The 21,147-nt window shown below is 36.4% G+C and overlaps 1 protein-coding gene across 5 annotated transcripts in view; it reads left to right on the forward strand.

The window, feature by feature from the left end:
- The window catches only part of B3GALT1 (beta-1,3-galactosyltransferase 1), a 554,365-nt gene that overhangs the window by 179,913 nt on the left and 353,305 nt on the right, over window positions 1-21,147 (forward strand). For all 5 annotated transcript variants that reach the window (XR_012094209.1, XM_073019780.1, XM_007965251.3 and 2 more), the window contains one exon: window positions 20,374-20,474. The gene's annotated coding sequence lies outside the window, so the exon portion shown is untranslated. The remainder of the gene's footprint in view (window positions 1-20,373; window positions 20,475-21,147) is intronic.

Here is a 21,147-nt window from a genome sequence, read left to right on the forward strand (position 1 = left end):
AGCAGCATGGTGTGGTGGTTAAAATTATGGACTCTGGAGCCAGGCTGCTAGAGTGTAAAACCCTATGCCACCTCTGCTAGCTAAGTAGCTTTGGGAATCTTATTAATCTGTGCCTCAGTTTCTCATCTGTGAAATGGGAATAACATTGTCTGCTTTATGGGATTATTATGAGGATTAAATAAATGAATGCTTGTAAAACACTTAGAATAGTGCCTGACACATAAGTGGTCTGCATTCATTTAATAAATAATGACTTGGAAAAACAAAATTTGGACTATGAAATGTTGAAATTTTAAGTTGAAAATTAAAATGGTTTTCTTCATTTTTATCGTCTGTCCAAATAATCAGTATCACATGGTTACATTTAAGTAGAACATGTTAACAAATGTGCCTATGATAAGAATACATTCTAAATCTTGATAAAATGCATCTTAAATCACTAGTAATAGTACTGAAAATGTGACCTACCAAATACTTATTACTGTAAAGTAAAAGTTAAAACTAGTATTATGTAAACAACTTTGATAACATACTGTTGAATGATAATTGTCATCCTGGAAACATGAAACTACACTGGAAAGTGGTTTCCAATTATCATTCAAGTCTTTAGGTATAACATGTGATTTAATTAATACATACAAACTTTACAAAATCATGACAGGTGAGAAAAAACTATGGTCAACATTAAAAAGTGACCAGCCTATTATGTCAGATATTATGCAAATTGTCAGGTATTATGTTTACTTATTAATAGCAAATTGTATAAATTTTTTAAGACCTAAAAGACTGTCTTTCCCACAATGTTGATTCTCAAGAATAGAATTGTAATTTTTTTCTTGAACACTCATTTTGTCCCCTTTCAATAATAAACTCTCATCCCAATATCCTTCCTCTGAATCCTCATCCTGATGTATATTTGTGAGTTCTAGTACCAAGGGCTCAGCAGTGCATCTCACCAGGTTCAAACCCCATGCCTCTCTACTTGATTTCTGCTATCCCCGCAGGGTGTGTATTTGGTGCCATTAATTTAATAATATCAAGAAGGTCCACTAAGTTCACTGGCATAAGCATTCCCAAGAATGGTCCCAGTAATCATTTCCTACTGTCAGATCATTCCAGAAAACACTAAAAATCTGTTAACTAATTTTTCTGGTTTTTAGCAATTAAAAATTAAATAGAAATAGTGGTTTTTATATGTTTGGTCTTCTTTTTCCTGAATTAGGAAATAGATTTTAGTCTTGGCATTGTAACTTTAAATTTTAAATAATTAATATGAAACATATTGTAATCCAGTGCAATTTATTGGAATGTTGTAAAGATTTGGATTTTAAATAATAACTGTATGGAGTGCTGTGAGGTTATTTTAATAATTATAATATATAGTAGTCCTGTTTGCTTTTTTTAAAATGTTGATGTCTAAAATTGTATTTAGAAACAGAAGGATCTTTCCTGAAACAGAAGGAGGGCCTGGAACTCATGGTTATGATTTGAGATTGTCCCACCTCCATAATCTCCACAGCTCACTGCATAGTATGCTCATGATCCATTCACTCTGTTGAAAATTGTTACAATCTTACTTAAGATTGGTTCATCTTTTAGTTTTACTTTGAGAGATATAGCAAACCAGTTTCTGGGAGCTGATTTCTATTTAAAGAACTGTGCAAAGCACTGAGGAAATGTAAAATTAAAAATAAAATATACACCTACTTTTCCACATACCTTAATCAATTTCATATAGCTATTATAGGGGCACATTCAGAGCTGCTGCTCTAAGGATTCCTAATTCTACAAAGAAAACAGTTTCTGTGGGTTTTGGCAGCCTAATATTTTGTTATGCTTTATACAGGTAGGAAGGAGAGTAGGCTGATTGAAGAGATTCATTGTAATATAGTTTCAGCTCCTTCATCCTGTCCAATGTGGAAAAGTGAAGAAGAATCTGCTAAAAATAGACACGCAGAATGCTGGATCAACAAAATAAGGAGACCCTTTCTTCTTTAGGTCTGTTTCCTAAAAACACCTGTGGGAACTCTTATTTCTAAAGAAGACCCGTGAATTAATTAGCAGATAGTAAAAGTATGTGCATTTCAAAAATAAAAATCGACATTTGATTCATTTGTACCACATAAAAAGAGCTAAGACTCGGTGGGAGAAAACATTCTTATACACAAACTATCCTTTCACAGATGGAACGGTTTTATCCTTTCAAAGTTAGCTGAAAAGGAAAAAAAAAAAAATCTATATACCAAGCCCCATTTTCAAAATTACCCCCGGTGAAAATGAAAGATGGGTTTTGGAGTTGAAGATTTCAGAGAGCAGATGTAGAAACTGAGATTTTGGCAGCTTCTATCAGAAACTAATGAGCTTTGGGGAAACCCAGCTGATGCAGAGTTTGGTAGATTACTATAAAAGCTACAGGGTGTCTAACACCTGTAGTGAACCAACTTCAAGATGGAACATGGAAACTGATCAGAGGTAACCTTATAATTACTTATAAGATTATTCGACAGTATTTAAAAAAAAACTGCCTAATGTAATATTATTCAGTATATCTAAACTTTACCTTCCTATTAATAAATACACCACATATGCATATTCCTTTAAAGTATGAATGACAATACCTTAAATTCTTGGTGGGTGGCTTACAGGGTCCATTAGTCACCATCAAACTATGGATGGGCGTTTTTTAGTGATTGCTACCTAAGACAATCGGTGGATAATACAGTGGCTCTCAGCGAGAGACCTGGGGCCTTTGGCCAGGTGGTAGGTGGGCAGAGGGATAGTGTGAAACACTGTAGTAGAAGAAAGTGGTAGCAGACCACAAAAGCTCACATTTCTTATACTCCGTAGCAAGGAACTTCCTTTCTGTGGCTGGTTCCTCTTGCAGTTTCACAGTTTACTTTCTTGCCATGAATGGTAATATAGTAAGTAGATTTCAGTGTGTTCATCCTAAATATAATTAGTACAGTTTGGCTCTTCAGGTATCTGCACATCTGACTGTAGGTTTTATAGGGATATCCAAATTAGACAATCGTTATGCGTTGATGCTGATAAGATGCTGTTATGGGACTTCAAGTCAGTATTCATACACATGTATTTTTTGGTTGCTCGGTCCTGCTGTATCAATATGTGTGTTTGGAAGGGTATGAATAAAAACTGGAGGCGGGGGCTATTAACAAGAATGGACAGAAGTATCTGTGCCAAAAACTGTGGCCCCCAAGTGTATTAGACCTTTCCAAACCATCTCAGCATCCTACCAGCACCTTCCCAATTCACAGGTTTAGTTCAGTGTTTCCCATAAACTCTAATCTCACTGTGGGCTCCACCCCCTGAGTCCAGTGGATCCATCTTGGTAACTCTTAGCCTGTAGAACCTCTAATGACTCACCATTAAATTTTAGCATAAAGTTCAAGTCTCTCATCACAACCTAAAATATTCTATACAAGTTCGTCTCATCTACCAAATTGTCACTGTTGTCTGGACAGGTACCCTTTCTCTTCTCTGAACATTTCATGCTCTTCCTTTGTCAGAGTCTTTGTCTCATCCTTTCCTCTGCTTGCTGTGCTCTTCCTCATTCTTCATTTTTGTAATTGATGTGTAGTCTTTATTTGGCAGTATCTAAGGAGCAGAGCTGTCAAATGTTAAATGAAACATGGTGAAAAATGGCAACCACCTGCAGTGATATCAGTATTTCCATTTGTTTGGATTTCTTTATGACAAATTATATACATGTGGGAAAAGTCTAAATGTCCTTCTGAATTTTTTTGTGAAAAAGTGAAGGAATGTTAAGTCATTTTCCATGTGGCACATTAAAACTGCCAAAAACAAATCTAGCCTGAATTTGGCTACTTAATTATGTAATTAAGAAATCTGTATCGGGCACATTTTGTATTCAGAAATCTGCAGTGATTTCCACTTAGGACCTTCAAAGTGTGTTTGCAGAGATTAATGATTCCCAAGTTCACATCTTGTGAACTCATCTCTTAATCCATAAATACTTATTGGACAACTACTACATGTAAGTGAACCTGCCGAATTTCTAGTTACCATGTAGATTACAGTAAACATGTCCTGAGAGAATAGAAACATTAGACTCCACCTGTGAAGACATTTTACTCTCTTACAAGGGTTTCTTCAGAATGCATAGTGTGCCCATCACTGTGCTAGGCAACAACCTTTGTTGTTCCTTGAGAATAAAGAGTTCCTGATCTCAGGAAGGTCACTTTCTGGCAGAAAAAGCCTTAAAAAATAATTTGAAAGTATTATCATAAATACAGTATAGTAAACATGTTAACGATACAAAATAATGAATGGTGAGAGAGGTGGCAGTAGCTCATTCGGAAGGCTTTCCTGCAGTGCCTGAGTTTTGAAAAAAGAAGGAACTCATATTATCATCATAAGTGTTCCCAGACTTCCCCTGCCACCTGGAGCCAAAGGTTGTTTTCTTAGTTTCTTTCTCTGCCTTCCTAGAAAGTGGCTGTCTTTGATCAATTTTTTTGATTGTCACAATCAAGAGATGGAAGAAGGTGACCACATGAGTGAACCAAGGCTGGGAAAGGCATTTGGGGTTAATTGAGGAGGACAAATAGGGGATGCTATTGTCTATGAGAAGGATAAACAGGAGAGAAAGGTACAGACTTTAAAAAGCATAGCTCTTCTACATGATGTATCACATTTATTGCTTCAAGAACTTAAATGTCGTGGAGTAATGTAGAGACACGTAAAGTAATAAATGCTCCAAACATTATTTTCAGATCTGGGAGTGAACCATATGGGACACAGAAGGGTAAGTGGACATTTACTGGGAAGATGAAGGTAGCATCCAACCAGAGAAATCAGAATGACAGAGGCATAGATACATGAAATAGCATGGGCTTTTAAGCTGATACTAAGAAAGTTAGTATTGACAACTGTACAGAGGGAAGGGAAATGTGATGGCATGAACATGTCAGTAGATGCAGCTGTGTCTATAGGATACCCCATCGTAATATAGATAATTTCTAATCAGTCTAATGGTTCATAATTTTAATAGCTGTTTGACTGACTCTTAGCATAAATTGCCACACTACCAGCTAATTGACTTGACATCTGGTGACACGGTCTTAGTTGCTTATAAAGAAATGATGATTGAATATTAGGCTGAATTGATTCATCTAGCACATTTACAATCTTTTGGTATTGTCATCTATCCTTTCCCTTGTGTTTCACCTTCTATTTCTTTCACAAATAAAGTGTAGCAAAATAGTATTGATATTAACATCACTTCATTCCTGTAAAACTGGTTGTATTGTCTCTGGGCTGTATTGTTACTGTCTTATCTCCAGCGGTGGTTTCAAGGTAATGTTAGTCAAGACTAAGCTTCAGGACCTGTCACTTCCCATGAGCTCATTTCATGTGGATCTCATTTTAGACATATAATCTTGTCTTTTTTCTTAAACAGGAACTCCAAAGTTGTATAAGGTTCAGGCCCTATAAAACCTGATTCTACTCCTCCAGTTATCTCTGACACCAAAGGTGCATCACAAGGTGAAATAGTTGTCAACAGTATTTTAATAAGTCCATGAAGCCACATTCTAGTTTCTCATTATCATCATTTGGTAGACTCCTAAAATTTGATGTGATTTTTGACCCAGATGTTAAAATATAAATTATTCAAGGTATAGTTTGCTCTCCAAAGGGAGTACATAAATGTGATTATAAAGTGATTCTAAAAATTTTGTATTGCCAATTCAGATATAATTACTGGGTGATTGAAGACTTTGTCTCCTCATAATAATAAATAAATATACATGCTATACATTGTAAATATTCAATCAGATTTTTACATCTTTCTACTAAACGACTTTATTAGTTCACTAGGGCTGTTAACAACAAAGTGCAGTAGATACCCCTCTATTAGCAATTTTGCTTTCTGCAGTTTCAGTTACCTATGGTCAGCTGCAGTCCAAAAATATTAGATAGTAAATTTCAGAAATCATCAAGTTCTAAGTTTTAGATTGCATACCATTCTGAGTAACATGATGAAATTTCATGCCATCCTTCCCTGTCCCATCTGGTACCTGAACCCTCTCTTTGTCCAGCATATCCACACTGGAGACACTCCCCACCCCTGAAACACTTAGTAACCCTCCCCATTATCAGATCGACTCTCAAGGTATCACTGTGCTTGTGTTCAAGTAACACTTATTTTACTTAATAATGGCAGAAAAGTATAAAACTAGTGATGCTGACACTTAAGATATACCAAAGAGAAGCCATAAAGTACTTCCTTTAAAGATGAAAGTTTTTGACCTAAGAGAGAAATTTTTTTTTTGCCAGAATCTACAGTAAAAAGAAACCTTCTATTAGTGAAATTGTGAAGAAGGAAAAAGAAATTTTTTCTAGTTTTGCTGTTGAACCCAACTACAAAAGATACAGTCACAGTGCCTGTTAAGTGCTTAGTTAAGATGGAAAAGGCATTGAGTGTGTGAGTGAAAGACATGACCAGAAATGTCTTCTGATTAAGATCCACTGGGGGTCTTGGAGTGTATTCCCCACAGATAAGGGGGTACTACCATACCACAGACCAGCAGGCTCAAACAATAGAAATTAATTGTCTTACAGTTCTGGGGTCTGAAAGTTTGCGACCAAAGTAAAGGCAGGGTGGTTTCCTTCTGGAGGCCATGAAGGAGAATATGTTCCAGGCCTCTCTCCTAGCTTCTGGTGGTTTGCTGGCAACTTTTGTTGTTCCTTAGCAGCAGCAGCAGCCAAGGTAACAAATCTCTGCCTTTATTGTCACAAGGCATTCTTTCTGTGTGCATGTCTGTGTCCACATTTCTTCTTTTTACAAAGACACCAGTCATATTGGATTAGGGGCCCACCCTACTCTAGAATGACCTCATCTTAACACAACTAATTGTATCTGCAATGACCCTATTTCCAATTAGTTCACACTCTGAGGTCTTGAGGGTCAGGACTTCAACATATGAATTTAGGGGGGCAGTGTATACAATTCAACCCATAACAACAATCCATGGTAGTAAATGGTTCAGAAAGAACACTGTCAACATTCCTTAATTGGTTTGCTTCTACTGTAGACAGTGCTTAGCATTCAAGAAAGCAGCTCTAGGTATTTATCTTCAGTAGTCACAGGCAGATTTGGGACAGCTAAAAGTATTGAGCATTTCTTTAATGTCAGCAGACATGAATATAAGTGTTTATTATTTTTATGATCTGGAATTTAGAAAATATCATATCTTGCCCACTGGGTTGCAGCCTCAAGTCACATTTCAATTCTGGGGCCTGCAGCAGAAAACTTTTAACAAGCAACTGATGTCCAAAGATACAAATTTTAATCCTTCTTGTCCTGTTGCACCTTCACAGCTTCTTGGACTTTCCTTTCAAGGGGGAATACTGTGGACAGTTTTGGAATTCTATCGAATATTTAGGGTATCTGTATCTTAATAAAACATCCCATATTGAATCTGTACTCCCCTATTAAAAACAAAACTATAGATACTTCATTAGAAATCAAATTTGAAAATTCCATCTTCTACACTTTTCACTGAGATAATGGCTTCCTTAAATTTTTGAGCAAAGTCGAACAATTCATTTCATCATCTATAATTTATTCTTAATTTTAACTGATGAAATGAAATCATTAAGAAGGAAATTAAGGAGGAGGTGGCAAAGAAGAAAAAGAAGAAAGGGGATCACCAAATATGAAGAAAAGAGAAAATACTTTTTTTTTTTTTGAATTTTCAGAAAGCCTCTCTTAAATAAGTATTGAAGTTCCGTAAATAATTCTGTCTGCAGAGGATAAAAGGAGCAGATTGACCAATTACTTTCAAAGTGTTTGATCATATCCATGTTTTCATTAATTATTCAAGCATTAGGAGTCATCAAAGAATCCTAATGCATAACTCAAAATGAGGAGCAAAAGCTAAGACATTGGCAAATGCTTTTCATGTTTCAGATTCCTCCCACTTATAAGCATATGTGCTTTTGAATGTTGGGCAGATTTAAATCCTTGTGCGTGGGAAGGAGGTTGACAAGTTAGCCTTTTGGACAAAAGGGAAGAAGGACATAAATTAAAGATGTTAAAAAGTCACGTTGGCAAGTAGAGCTGGAGGTACAGGATGAAATGACACCCTTGGGGTAATGTGACCCAATCTCAGGTTATATTCCATTGTGCCCACACCCTGGGCCTGGTTGCACATTTGCTACTCTAGGCCATGCAGTGATTGACCATATAGAATAGTGATACATGAGTCTTTGAACAAAAACTAACTGCAAGAACAGTTTAAGAATCATAAGAAGAATAAAATTAGGTGATTAGACAGAAAAACGAAGAATGATGATACAGTAAGATCCTATAATAATGCAGAAGTAAGTTCCAAAGAAACCTTTCTACTAAGTCTGAAATATATTACTTAGTTTTATCCTGATTGTAAGTTACCAGACCATTTTATGGGCACTATAATGTCACTAGAAGTGCATGTCTAACAAAATAATAGAGTACATTACCAATTCTGCTGTGATGGCCACTGCAGAGAAACTATTAGACCCATTTGTCAATGTACCTTGGTGTCTAACAGTTTTAAAGAATGAGTAGTTGTGGAAACTGTTCAACATTTTAAAGACATCATTTCTCCTCAGACACATTCCATTGAATCATCAATTTTGAGTACATCTATTTGTCCACCCATGCTTTTTCTGTAAAGCTGATTGAAAAGAAAACAACAAAAACACATTTTGAATGGCAGAATAGAAAATACTAACGATGTATGAATTTGAAAGGTCTGTTTATTGTTTCAAACAAGATTGATATTTTGTTATATTTTGGGTATTGTGCAAGTTGGCACAGAACATTAAAATAGAATATATACAAAATGGATTTTCAAAATATGAAAATCTGCTTTGCAATGAAATAAATTTGAAGTTGGAGATAGCAGTATTTGTGCCATTATGAAGAATTTCTTTACAGTGGATACATTTAGCATGCATTTCAAAGCATAGCTTTAGGAAGAGTTTATAGTAATATATTAATGCAAAGGAGTTTGCTTTACCTGCTCTCTCCTCAACCTTCATTCACTGATCTTGTGTTCCCAGTCCTTTATAATCCTAAATACCATGACACTTCACCTTCCAACTCTTTTAACAATTATTAAATGGGTGAGGAAACAAGAGAAAAAAACTGAAGTGGAAAGAAGAGAGCATGGCAAATTATTCCAAAAGAAAGAACTCCTTGTTTGCTCTGTGCCCTTGAAGAAGTCAGTTCCATCAATCATTAGATGGAGGGCTGGACGAGGTTATCCATAAAGTCCCTCCCAGATCTACTGTGTTATGATGCTAACTAAGTGAGGACACTAAAATAAAGGCTCATAAAAAAACAAAAGCAATTGGCAGTGTGAAACCAACTTTCTAAATTTTCTTCAAATATTTGAAAATGACTTTCAAAATTAAGCTTCAGCATTATAATATTTTGGATTGTATGCTACTAGGAGGCTGAGGCAGGAGAATGGTGTGAACCTGGGAGGCAGAGCTTTCAGTGAGCCAAGATCACGCCACTGCACTCCAGCCTGGGCGACAGAGTGAGACTCCATCTGCAGAAAAAAAAAGAAAGAAATGCTGTTTACTAGTTTTGGGACATGGAGTAGATCGCTTCACCCTTATAAACCAAAATTTCCCACTGTGTAAAACAAGAATACTGATATTACTGTATAGGTAGTTGAAGATTAAATGAGGTAGTACAGGCAAAGTTTTAGTTCCAACCAAGTGTTCGGTAGTATTAGCATTTATTATTATTGTCTAGATGGGTATTGGCAATAATTAATTTATTCAATTACTAATTCAAAAATCTGCATGTATATTTTAGATCAAGCTTTGCACTAAATGCTAGGGACCCAGGAGTTACAGAACAATCTCTTCTCCTCCCTGTTAGTTACTATTTGATTATTTAAGGGTGAACTGATATATGTTTGTGGGAGAGCATATATTTTGAATGTATTCACTTTTGTTTTAAAACTGTATGACTGAGATGGAAATGTAACAAGATTCAAGTGAGTAAAATATACCTTTCATATTTCTGCTACTAAGCACTATTCAACTCTGGTCTTTTTTTGATTGGTAGCAAAAAGTTCAGTCTTGCAATCTGAGGTAACTTGGCTACCTCCTGTCTCAAAGTGATCCTCTTTGGGTTCAACTCAGGATATCCCACCACTGTAATCATCCAATGGGATTTTTTTTGTCCACTGCACAGACAAAACCAGTTCAACGAGACCATGGCATTTATTGCAATAAAGAAAGAGTTTAAGTAATGTGACGCTAGCCACGTGGTAGAATCACTTAAATCAGTCAAAAGGTTCAGAAGTTAGAGGCTTTCCAATAATTTTGTGGGCAGAAGACTACAGAATAGGTGCTGCTTATTGGTTGGGGAACAGTCATACGGATGTGGAAAATGGTCCTCATGAGCTGAGTCTGCCTCTGGATGGGGCCACAGGATGATTGTGGATTATGTCTGGGGGGAGTCAGTCAGTTGCCGGAATGCAAAAGTCTGTAAAACATCTGGAAAGAGCCATCTTGGGCTCTACAGTCGTGATATTAACTATAGGAGCAATTGATGAAGTCACAAATCTTGTGACCCCTGGCTGCATGACTCTTGAGCAGTAAGGGATTGTAGAAACCATGCCTACCTTTTAGCAGAATTCATGCCCCTTCCACCTCATCTTGTAGCCTTCCATTAACCTTACGAAAGCAGTTTCAGCCCCCAGACCAGGAAGGGATCAGTTTTAGGGAGGGACTATTACCATCTTTGCTTCAAAGTTAAAGGATAAACTAAACTCCTTCAATGCCTAGCCAGCCCCATGCCCAAGAATGAGCGAAGCCAGCAGCCTGCAAGGCTAGAAGCAAAATGGAGTCAACCATGCTCAATTTCTCCCACTGCCATAAGCTCTGCAAAGGAGGTTTCACAGCTAGGGCTGCCCACTCTGCAGCTTTGTGCAGCCGTGGACTCCCATAACATCAAGCTGGAGTGACTCTTTAGGCTTGCTGATTGTCAACCCTTAACTCCCTTTTGTTCCTCAGCCATGGTGTTGAGAACTTGTGAGTGCTAAAAAACAAACGAACAAACAAAACCACAGGTGAGGTAGGGACTATCTTAGGCCTTCTCTTTACCCAGACTTGCCTTGCTGACATTTCCACCTGTTGCAGCTTAGTTTGATAAAGGCAATCAGCAAGGTTATTTTCTTCTCAAGCTTCAGTGTTGACTTGGAGTGAGTCCCCAGTACAAAAGTGACTAAATATTTTGGGAAGTTTCTATCACCCAACTCGCCAGAGTTTCATCCCCAGAGTAGGTTCAGGGAAGAGGGCAACCCATACTTTCTACACTCTTTTTGTTTCCCTTTCTATATCTCTCCTCTTTGGTGCCATAGAAAAACTGCTCATGGCTTCACTTATCTTTTCCACCTTAACTGTGGCCTTGAACCCTTTGCTCCAAGTCCTCTTAAGATTTGGTTCTTGATATTTAAATTCAAGCTTTTGGAATTTTTTTTCTGTCCAGCAGCTGGTACTTGCAATTCAAAACCACGGTTTTAAAGAATTGTCTGCACTGTTGACTTACAAAGGTCAAATTAATTGCTCAAAGGCCAAAAATGTGCATCTTTGTTCTCTGTGAATCAACCTTATCCTGAGGCATAAAGTCCTCTTTGCTGCTTGTATATGGCAGAAAAACATAACTAAAATAAATTGAAAAATTCTTCACTTACTTTAATCAAAATACCCCACTACAGAACAAATCCACAGTGGAATAAAACAATAGTTGTTCTGTAGATTTATCTATGTTTGCCTATCTCCATAAACTAAAATAAAAACAAAACAATAAATGTTTTAATTATATACCTCTGTAATCTAACTTAAATAATATTCCTCCATTAAAACAAAATGAATGCTAAAATGCTTTTGCTATAGTAGAGCTGCACATGCTATCACTGAATTTGCTTTTCTAAAATGTTTCAACACAGCCATGCTGTCTTGGTCCAATCTTAGCTATACACATGATTGATTTATGTATTGAATGCCTGTGTGCCAGGCACTAGATATAAGTAGCTGAGAAAGAATGATGGTCATGTCCCTAATTTCCTAAATACTGAGAATTCCTCTCTGACCAAATGAGCATCATTTTTCAAACAGTAAGAACCTCCTAAAGCTTGCCTTTCCAGGAAGTTCACAGCCAAACCTGGAATCTTTACCTGTTCTGTATGGTGGTAGAGTTAATTGTGTATTTTGTATTTCTCCACCACTAGAGAGAGTACTGTGTTACATGCCCAAAAGAGTTATTTCAGGATACACAATCTTAAGGCAGAGTTAAAAAGTTAAAGGCAGAATTTAAAAGCCTTTTTCTAGAGATTAAAGGCTCTTTTTTTTTCAGAGATTAAAGAGATTAAAAGGCTCTTTAAGTGAATAGTATGCAGAAAAAGAATTTTTTTTTTTTTTTTTTTTTAGAAAACAATTGAAACACACTTCCAACCTAACAGCCGTCATTTTCTCAAGATACAGTTAGTTGTAGAAGGGTAGGAAATGATCCTATAAGTTTTAACAGCACAAATTTTGTGTCGTTCCTTTCTGCCTGCCTTCTTGCTTTAAAATGGATGCGGTATAAAGACATCTCTTCTCACAGTTCTTGGTTAATAAAATAATCTCATAGTCTGACTCTAATGTTACTAAACTCGAATAATATATCAAAATCTGAAGAGATGAATGATATTTTACAGCTACATAGTGGGGCTTTCAAATCTCCATTATGTCTGGGTTTTTAAAACAATGACATTTATTTTGAGCTTTCTTTATTCTTATAGTACGTGATCTGATGGGAAGTAAGTAAGAATTAAAGATGATCATGAGATTAAAATAACTCTTTCAGGACACCAGAGTTTTATAACTTACACACTAAATTTTCACAAATGCAAAATTTGAAATATACATTGTTCACAATCCTCCAGGCCATTGTTTCTCAAACTTCTACAATATGTACAGTGTCTTTAAGACAAAAACAAAAACTAGTACAAAAATCTTCTCTTTGAACCCCAGTGTTAAATCATTTTTATTACATTGTTACTTAAAAATATGCAAACAAAACCAAGCATAAACCTGGCCAACACAGTGAAACCCTGACTCTACTAAAAATACAAAAATCAGCCGGGCATGGTGGCGGGTGCCTGTAATCCCAACTACTAGGGAGGCTGAGGCAGAAGAATCACTTGAACTCGGGAGGCGGAGGTTGCAATGAGCTGAGATCGCACCACTGCACTCCAGCCTGGGCGACAGAGCCAGACTCTCTCTCAAAAAAGAAAGCCAAGCATAAACACTGTGCTTATATCTCTTACAAAACATAATTATAACGCAGTGTGCTGTATTATGATAATTCTAGTATTTTGTGGAGCCTCTGCACAGTATCATTGTTTGCCTTTTGCTATCTCTGTTCTTTTCTCATTAAAACTTGAGGCCAACAGCCGGGCATGGTGGCTCACACCTGTAATCCCAGCACTTTGGGAGGCTGAGGTGGGCAGATCACCTGAGGTTGGGAGTTCACGACCAGCCTGACCAACATGGAGAAACCCCGTCTCTACTAAAAATACAAAATTAGCTGGGCGTGGTGGCACATGCCTGTAATCCAAGCTACTCAGAAGGCTGAGGCAGGAGAATCACTTGAACCTGGAAGGTGGAGATTGTAGTGAGCTGAGATCATGCCATGGCACTCCAGCCTGGGCAACAAGACCGAAACTCCTTCTCAAAAAACAACAACAACAACAAACTTCTTGAGGCCACAATGATAGTATCTACAAACGTAAACACTGGGTTCATATGACAGTACTTGGCTAAATTATTATGGGAAATCAAAACACAAATAAATAAAAATATTCAAAGATAATTTTCAAAAGGGACAAATTCAAGATTGTTGTACAAATATAAAAAACTATCAAAATGTTATATAATTCAGTTATTAACAAGGAAACCAGTAAAATGTTAACTGGTTTAATGTAGAACTCAAATTAATGCACATATATGGTTGAGTCAGGAATGTCAAAATAAATCTACAAATAGATGAAAAATTGGCTCTCCCCCTAGGTTGCAGTGGAGAGAAAGATCAGTTATTCCTCCACCAAAAGGAATTTACATGTTTTTGGATAAGTATTATTTTAATTGCTATCATCTGTATATAATTTATAGCCTTGTAAAATAGGTCAATCAGCCCTCCATAGAATCAGATAACTTGGAACTGTATATTAAATAATGCCTGCTTTTCCAATGAAAATACCCGGTGTTCTTTTGGTTCATTATTTGGTCCATAATTGTTCATTCAGTGTATTTAAGAGGAATATAGAGACCCTATAGAACCTATCCATGGATCCTACGGAAATTCCGAAGCCCTCTGCCTCTATTGCAGACAACAAGCCTCTTCAATGGAGCTGTCTCCGTTAAGAACTGACCTCTAGCCACATATAGAAGCTCCATATGGGCCCTATTGTCTTTAAGGAATATGTGGCTCTTCCTTCAGATATAAACATGAGCAACCTCTTTTGATAAGTTCGATGACCTCTTCTAAGGGACTAACTATGACAACTAATCTCACATCTTTATATGTGAAAAATTTTGCCTAAGGACAGATAGTTAACAATGATAAGCCAAGCCTTCAGTAAAAATGTGTTGAGTTTTATTCTCTTTCTTTTTTGGGAGGGAGTGGAGTGGAGGGCAATTACTATACCAGGTACTGTACTAAGTACTTTATGTCAACAAAAAAGAGTCAAACTCTATAAAATATTTAAAAAGGTTTATTTTGAGCCAAATATGAGTGGCTAAGGCCCAAGACAGTCTCAAGAGGTACTGAGAATGTGTGCCCAAGGTTGCTGGAGTACAACTTGATTTTATGCATTTTAGTGGAACAGAAGTTACAGGCAGACATCAATCAATACGTATAAGTTATACATTGTTTCAATCCAGAAAAATGGGACAACTTGAAGGAGGGTCTTCTAGGTCATAGGTGGATTTGAAGATTTTTCTGATTGGCAGTTGGTTGAATGAGTTTTGTTATTACCTGAAGACCTGGAATCAATTGAAAGGAGTGTCTAGGTTAAGAAGAGATTGTGGAGACCAAGGTTCTATTATGTAGATGAAGTCTCATAAGTGGCTACCCTTAGAGGCAATAGGTGGCAAATGTTTCCTATTCAGATCTTTAAAAGGTGCTAGACTCTCAGCTAATCTCTTCAGGATCAGAAAAAGAACTAGAAAGGGAAGGGGATTCACTACAGAATGTACACTTCCCTCACAAGAGACAGCTTTGCCATGGCCATTTCAAAATATGTCCAAGAAATATATTTCAGGGTAAAATAATTTATTTCAGGGCCTACAGTTTATCATGTGATGCTAGACTAGAGTGAGTTAGAATTCGGTATCTTGCTGTAAAGAGTCTGTTTTGTCATCCTTAAGATCTCTGTTTTAATGCTAATGCTGGTCAGTTGTGGCTGAATTCCAAAGGGAAGAGAGTATAGTAAGACATATACAACCCCCACTTCCCATCATGGCCTGAACAAGTTTTTCAGGTTTACTTTGAAATCCTCTTGACCAAGAGGAGGGATCCATTCAGTTAGTTTGAGGGCTTAGAAATTTATTTTTGGTTTAAAAGCATATATATTATTAAATATCAAAATATAATTCTATAAATGTGTACATTTTATGGGTGAGAAAATTCTGCTTGAACCACCCACATGGCAAGTTTTGAAAAAAAGATTATTTGAATGAAAAACAGGACAAAAGGAAGTGTGTAAGCATTTAATTAGGTCTCCTGTAACTAACAATCAGGATAGTTTCTTAATTGGATTAGATGGAACAACTGGTTTGCTATCCTAAAGTCAGATGCTCAGTCAATATTTATGGAACATGTCCTAGTCATTCTCACTTCATCTGGGAAATTGAGTGTCCAGGCTACATATTTCCTAATGCTATGCTTACAGTTGTCATAGCACTTGACAAATGGCATTAAGTTATCTTGTATGTGGTTATGTCTCCTTTGACTTCAATGGCTAAGCTATGAAGTTAATTTAGAGGAAGGGGTATGTGTCCTTAGTACTTTGGTGAAGACTGCCACATCATAGGAGCTAAATATATGCTTTTGAATTAATCTAAACTGTGCATATGCATTAAAGATGATCCCTAAATTTGAACCTCTGGAAAAATTTACTCCCAAATCACTAGTTCCAAAGATTTTACTTCTGTTTTCAAAATGTTTCAGTGCTGTTAGTTAGATTTTAGTGTCAATAGATGCATTAAGTTATAGCTGCTTAAAATTTGCTCTCAGGACACAGAGGAAAGCCTTGTCTTATCATTACATACAAGCTCTGCAGACTGAAGGTCATGATATCTTTGGGCGTTACTTGAGAAGTCATGGTCATGAAAAACCATTAGAAATCATCTAGAATTCTGTACCACAATTATATATCCAATGGACTGAAATTTGAGAAAGTCTTCAGTTAATTTAATTAACTTAATTTAATTTAATTAATGTAATGTTTATGAGATTCTTCAGGCTGGACACAGTGGCTCACGCCTGTAATCCCAGCACTTTGGGAGGACAAGGCAGGTGGATCACAAGGTCAAGAGATCAAGACCATCTTGGCCAACATGGTGAAACCCCATCTCTACTAAAAGTACAACAATTAGCTGGGTGTGGTGGCACATACCTGTAGTCCCAGCTACTTGGGAGGCTGAGGCAGGAGAATTGCTTGAACCCAGGAAGCAGAGGTTGCAGTGAGCTGAGATCCTGCCACTGCACTCCAGCCTGGTGACAGAGCAAGACACTGTATCCAAAAAAAAAAAAAAAAAAAAAAAAAGAAAAAGAAGAAAAAAAAAATAAAAGATTCTTTATATCTCACAAACTCAATACCACATTTCCTTTAAAGTACCATGTTTATGAGAAGGTAAATATGAAAGAATGACCAGGAAACACAGAGAACTGATACATTGTCCAAAAGAAAGAATAGAAAGCAAAAACATTAAAGTGGGATTGGGAGAGTAGAAATTGGAGAAGTAGAAGGAAAAAATCACACAAGAATGCTGGGAAAATGTTCCATTATGTTAACTCCTTTAATTATCAACCATTTGGCTGTAGAATCAAAAATAAAACTTGAGATTTTAAAATGTTTATATTTTTGTTAAAAAATATTAGATATGTGGGATGTATACAAACAGGAACTATAATTCCTTATCAGCAATAAAGGATTTCTTTTGAATTTATCACTGACCAGAGTGAGAAAGTAATGAAACTATCATTGTAGAGTTAGGATTGAAATCTGACCATGTTTTTTGAGGGTGTAAAGTGGCTCATCTATTTGAATTAATTGTTTCAGGTCCCACTTACTTTGTTCAGAAGTCCACTTTTTGTCCTGCCAGTAGACTGTAGCCCAAACCCTAAGTTGTCTGGTCAGAGACTGGGAAGGTAATGTTGTGTATGTTTTGCTGATTAAATATAAAACATTCAGCATCCTTTATGGCCTCGGTTTAAAGTAAGCTTCTCATTCCAAAGCATATTTTTGAACTACCCACTGTTATTAGCATGTTTCCTCTTGGAGTATTCTTTAACAGATAATTGATTTTCTTCTAGACAGTTTCACAAAATAACAATAGGTTAGCCTTCCTTAGAAGGCTTAAAAATCCCCTAACTCTTTATTTGGTTCATGTTTTATTTATTTTTCTCATGTTAATTATATTCTTTTATCTGTTTAATCTTATAAATGACTCCTCTCATTTTGGAGAGATTTTGAACAAATTGGTTGGGAAACCAAAAAAGAAACAAGAGGATTTTTTAATACTAGTTAGGCTATAAAATATTTTCATGTGCTTTAAAAATGGGATTGCCCACAGAAGGACTTCATTTTAAAGTGTGTGTTTGGTAGTGGTGAGGGGGATGTAAGTATCTGAAAGCATTTTATATTGGAATACGGGTCTATTCGTGGTTATACTTTGTTTGTATATCAAATACTGCACCTGTCACAAGCTTGGATTTGTCGTGAGTATGCATAATGCTTGCTGTTGGGAAAGCCTGCAAATCCCCCATTGGCAGCAGAGTGACCAGAAGTAGATGCACCTGTCTTCCCAGCTGGGACTTGCTCATGGAAAAGAAGGTCATTTAACACCATGTTATTCCTGTGGACAGCTGTATATGTAAAATGCCTTAGGACGTAGACAACCTAAATTCTGTAAAAAAAAAAAAAAAAAAAAAAAAAAAAAAAAAGAGTCTTCAATGGCCAAACGAAATTTGACTTGAAAAATATTTTGATGTTTTGATTCATTAGATTTGGAGCATATTTAGGCTTGGTTTAATAGAAAAACATTATTTGGTTTGCTTTGGTCTGAGCACTCTATTGGCTTTTAATGACTCAGGGAACACCAATATTTTCAGCTCACATTGGCTTAGGGTTTAGTATAAAGTAGTTCATTCTGTCTTGATGCAGCTCTTGGTTAAAATATAGGCCTTCTTCCCATGCTACAGTGATAGTTCTTTGTTTTTGTCTATTTTAATTGTCTATTTTCCCCCAACAGACTCTAATGTCTGTAAGAATAAGGGCTATGTCTATTTTGCTAACCATTATTTTTTGTAGCACACTGCCATTGTATTAATTATGGGTATATCAGTGTTTAGTAAATCTTTCTCAAGTGGATAAATGAATGAAGGAATAAATAATTGGCTTTCACTGTACAGTTCATCTTAAAGACTCTGTCATTCAAAATCATACCAAAACTCGAGAAGCCTCGGTCCTATTGTTTGTCTGTTTGTTTTTTAAATTAAGTACAAGTTTAGTTACAATAAAGTGTACAGATTTTAAGGTCACAGTTCCATGAATTTTGTCGAGTGTATACACCCATGTAACCATTATCCAATCAAGATAGAGAATTTTTTCATTATTCCAGAGAGTTCCCTCTTGCTCTATTTCTGTCAATTCCTCACAGCCACTGTTCTGATGATCATTATAGCTTATTTTTGCCTTTTCTAGAACTTCATATAAATGTAACTATGTAGTATGCACTTTTTTGTGTCAGGCTTATTTCATGCAACTTTAAGATTTTTCAATTTATCCATAGATATTTAATTGCATTCATGGGAATCAGGAACTTACCCATGTTAAAAATAAGATTAATAATGAAGGACTATGATATTACAAAAAAAATACTTTGTGCCTCCTTGGAGGATTTATTGATGACATTTTCCCCAATCTACAACTATGTGCTTTTAAGAATTCTAAAAATATGCAGAATGATTGTTAGAAGTAGAGTTCAGAGGTGCCATCAAACTAATGTCATTGTACTATGAACTTCCATAGGCAGATCATTTGATAAGCCAAGCAGATCAAGAGGGGCACATTTTAGAGCAGGTAACTCAGCCCGGGCTTTCTGACTTCTCCAGTATTACACATCACTACACCATTGGCGTCCTTTTTCCACAACACCCTTCTGTAGATGATGACATATGCATAACGGTTTGTAAAGGTTAAGGAAAGGCTCTAAAATTAGGTATTCCACTGAAAGTCTTCTTTAAAATAGGTTTTTCAGTAACAGATAGCTGGGGTGTAGAGGTGTTTGGGTTGAATTGCAACGAGGTTTACAAAGAAATGTAGTCCATTTGCAGGCAGTGGAAAGAAGCTTGCCAAGTAAAGCCTGTAGAAAATGGATTCATTGAATTAGAACAGTCTGTGATCAACTGCCAAAGCCAGCTTATTTTCCTTGCGAGTTCCAGAAAAGAATGCCTGAGACTTTGTGTTGATGGAAGGCTATCTTATAGAACATGCTGGCAGAACACACTTTTTCACTGGCTCCCGTCAGTATTATTATAGACTTGATGGAATACTTCGGGATTTGGTAGGGATTTTTACATCAGAAAAAATTAGGTATAGAAGATTAGGAACCAAATGTGTTAGTTTATCATAGCAGAGTAAGGCAACAAGACAGTCTTAAGGAAACCACAGACAAGACTGTTTAGAACTAACAATATTCTACTTCTCTTGTGGAAACACTTGCTATTTTAAGTGAGACCACAGAATAAAATTAATGTCTAGGGAAAGTAAGCAAATAATTGTGGAAAAATTTTAAAATGACTTTATAACCAGTGAAGACATCATTTATTCAAAGACTTCTTTGCATAAAGAGGAGATTGTAATGATATAAAGGAAGAAAATTCCTTTTCAAATTAAGTGTTCTTTAAGTGCTGATTGTTTTGTGCAGAATAATTTGATGTAAGATACGTGGAAATTTTACGAAATGGTGAAAAGAGAATCCGAACAACTTGAAACAAAGTGCTAATGTCAGCTGAAGTGCCTCCAAAGTTACTCATATATTTTTCTTTCCTTTTAGACCCAGTAGAAACGCTTCAAGAGCTGCTCAATCCAGGAGTGGAGGGATTTTGTGAAGACACGGATGCTCCTTAAAAGGAGTGCAGAAATTTTCGTCATAGGGTAACAGCTGATTCCTATTTTTGGTTTAATAGTCTTTGAATATTTACAAAACTGTGATGTAAAAATAGATGACATTATCCAAAATATTAAGTTTGCTCTGAATTTGCTTATAGCTTTGTAGTATTTCATGCTTTATACCTTTCACATGAAATATGATCAGAAATAACTCCTCAACAAATATTATCCTCATATTTGGAGTAGGATGATACGTAGAAACAAGAGTAATTGCAAAGCATCACTCTGGCCACTTTGGAATAGAAGCACCATTAGCAGAGATTGCAAAGTGTTTTGTCAGCCTTCTTGCCATGACACACATGGAAAATGGTAATATTCCTAGGATATACTGAGAGGGCTTCTCACAAGCAGAGATGACTGGCACTGCTGAGCAGCTCCAGGGCTGAAGCCTTGGCATCTTATTAGCACATCTGTAGACCATTGTGTTGGGGAGCTGTGCTGGTGAGCAATAGAACCTTTCCTTTTGGAAAGCCCTACAGCGTCTGCTGCTTTTTATGCATGTCTATATTTGAAGTCTGGACTTAGAGGAGTTTTTCTTAGGAAAAAATTAAGACATCGGGTTCTAGATTTTCACTGGAAGTTAATTTTACCTGAAGATTGACCAGTATTCCTGGTCTTGTGTCAAGAAACTTGAACTCGGAATCTTTTCCTTTTTCCT

Source organism: Chlorocebus sabaeus, chromosome 10 (assembly GCF_047675955.1).
Source record: "Chlorocebus sabaeus isolate Y175 chromosome 10, mChlSab1.0.hap1, whole genome shotgun sequence".
Taxonomy (NCBI): Eukaryota; Metazoa; Chordata; class Mammalia; order Primates; family Cercopithecidae; genus Chlorocebus; species Chlorocebus sabaeus.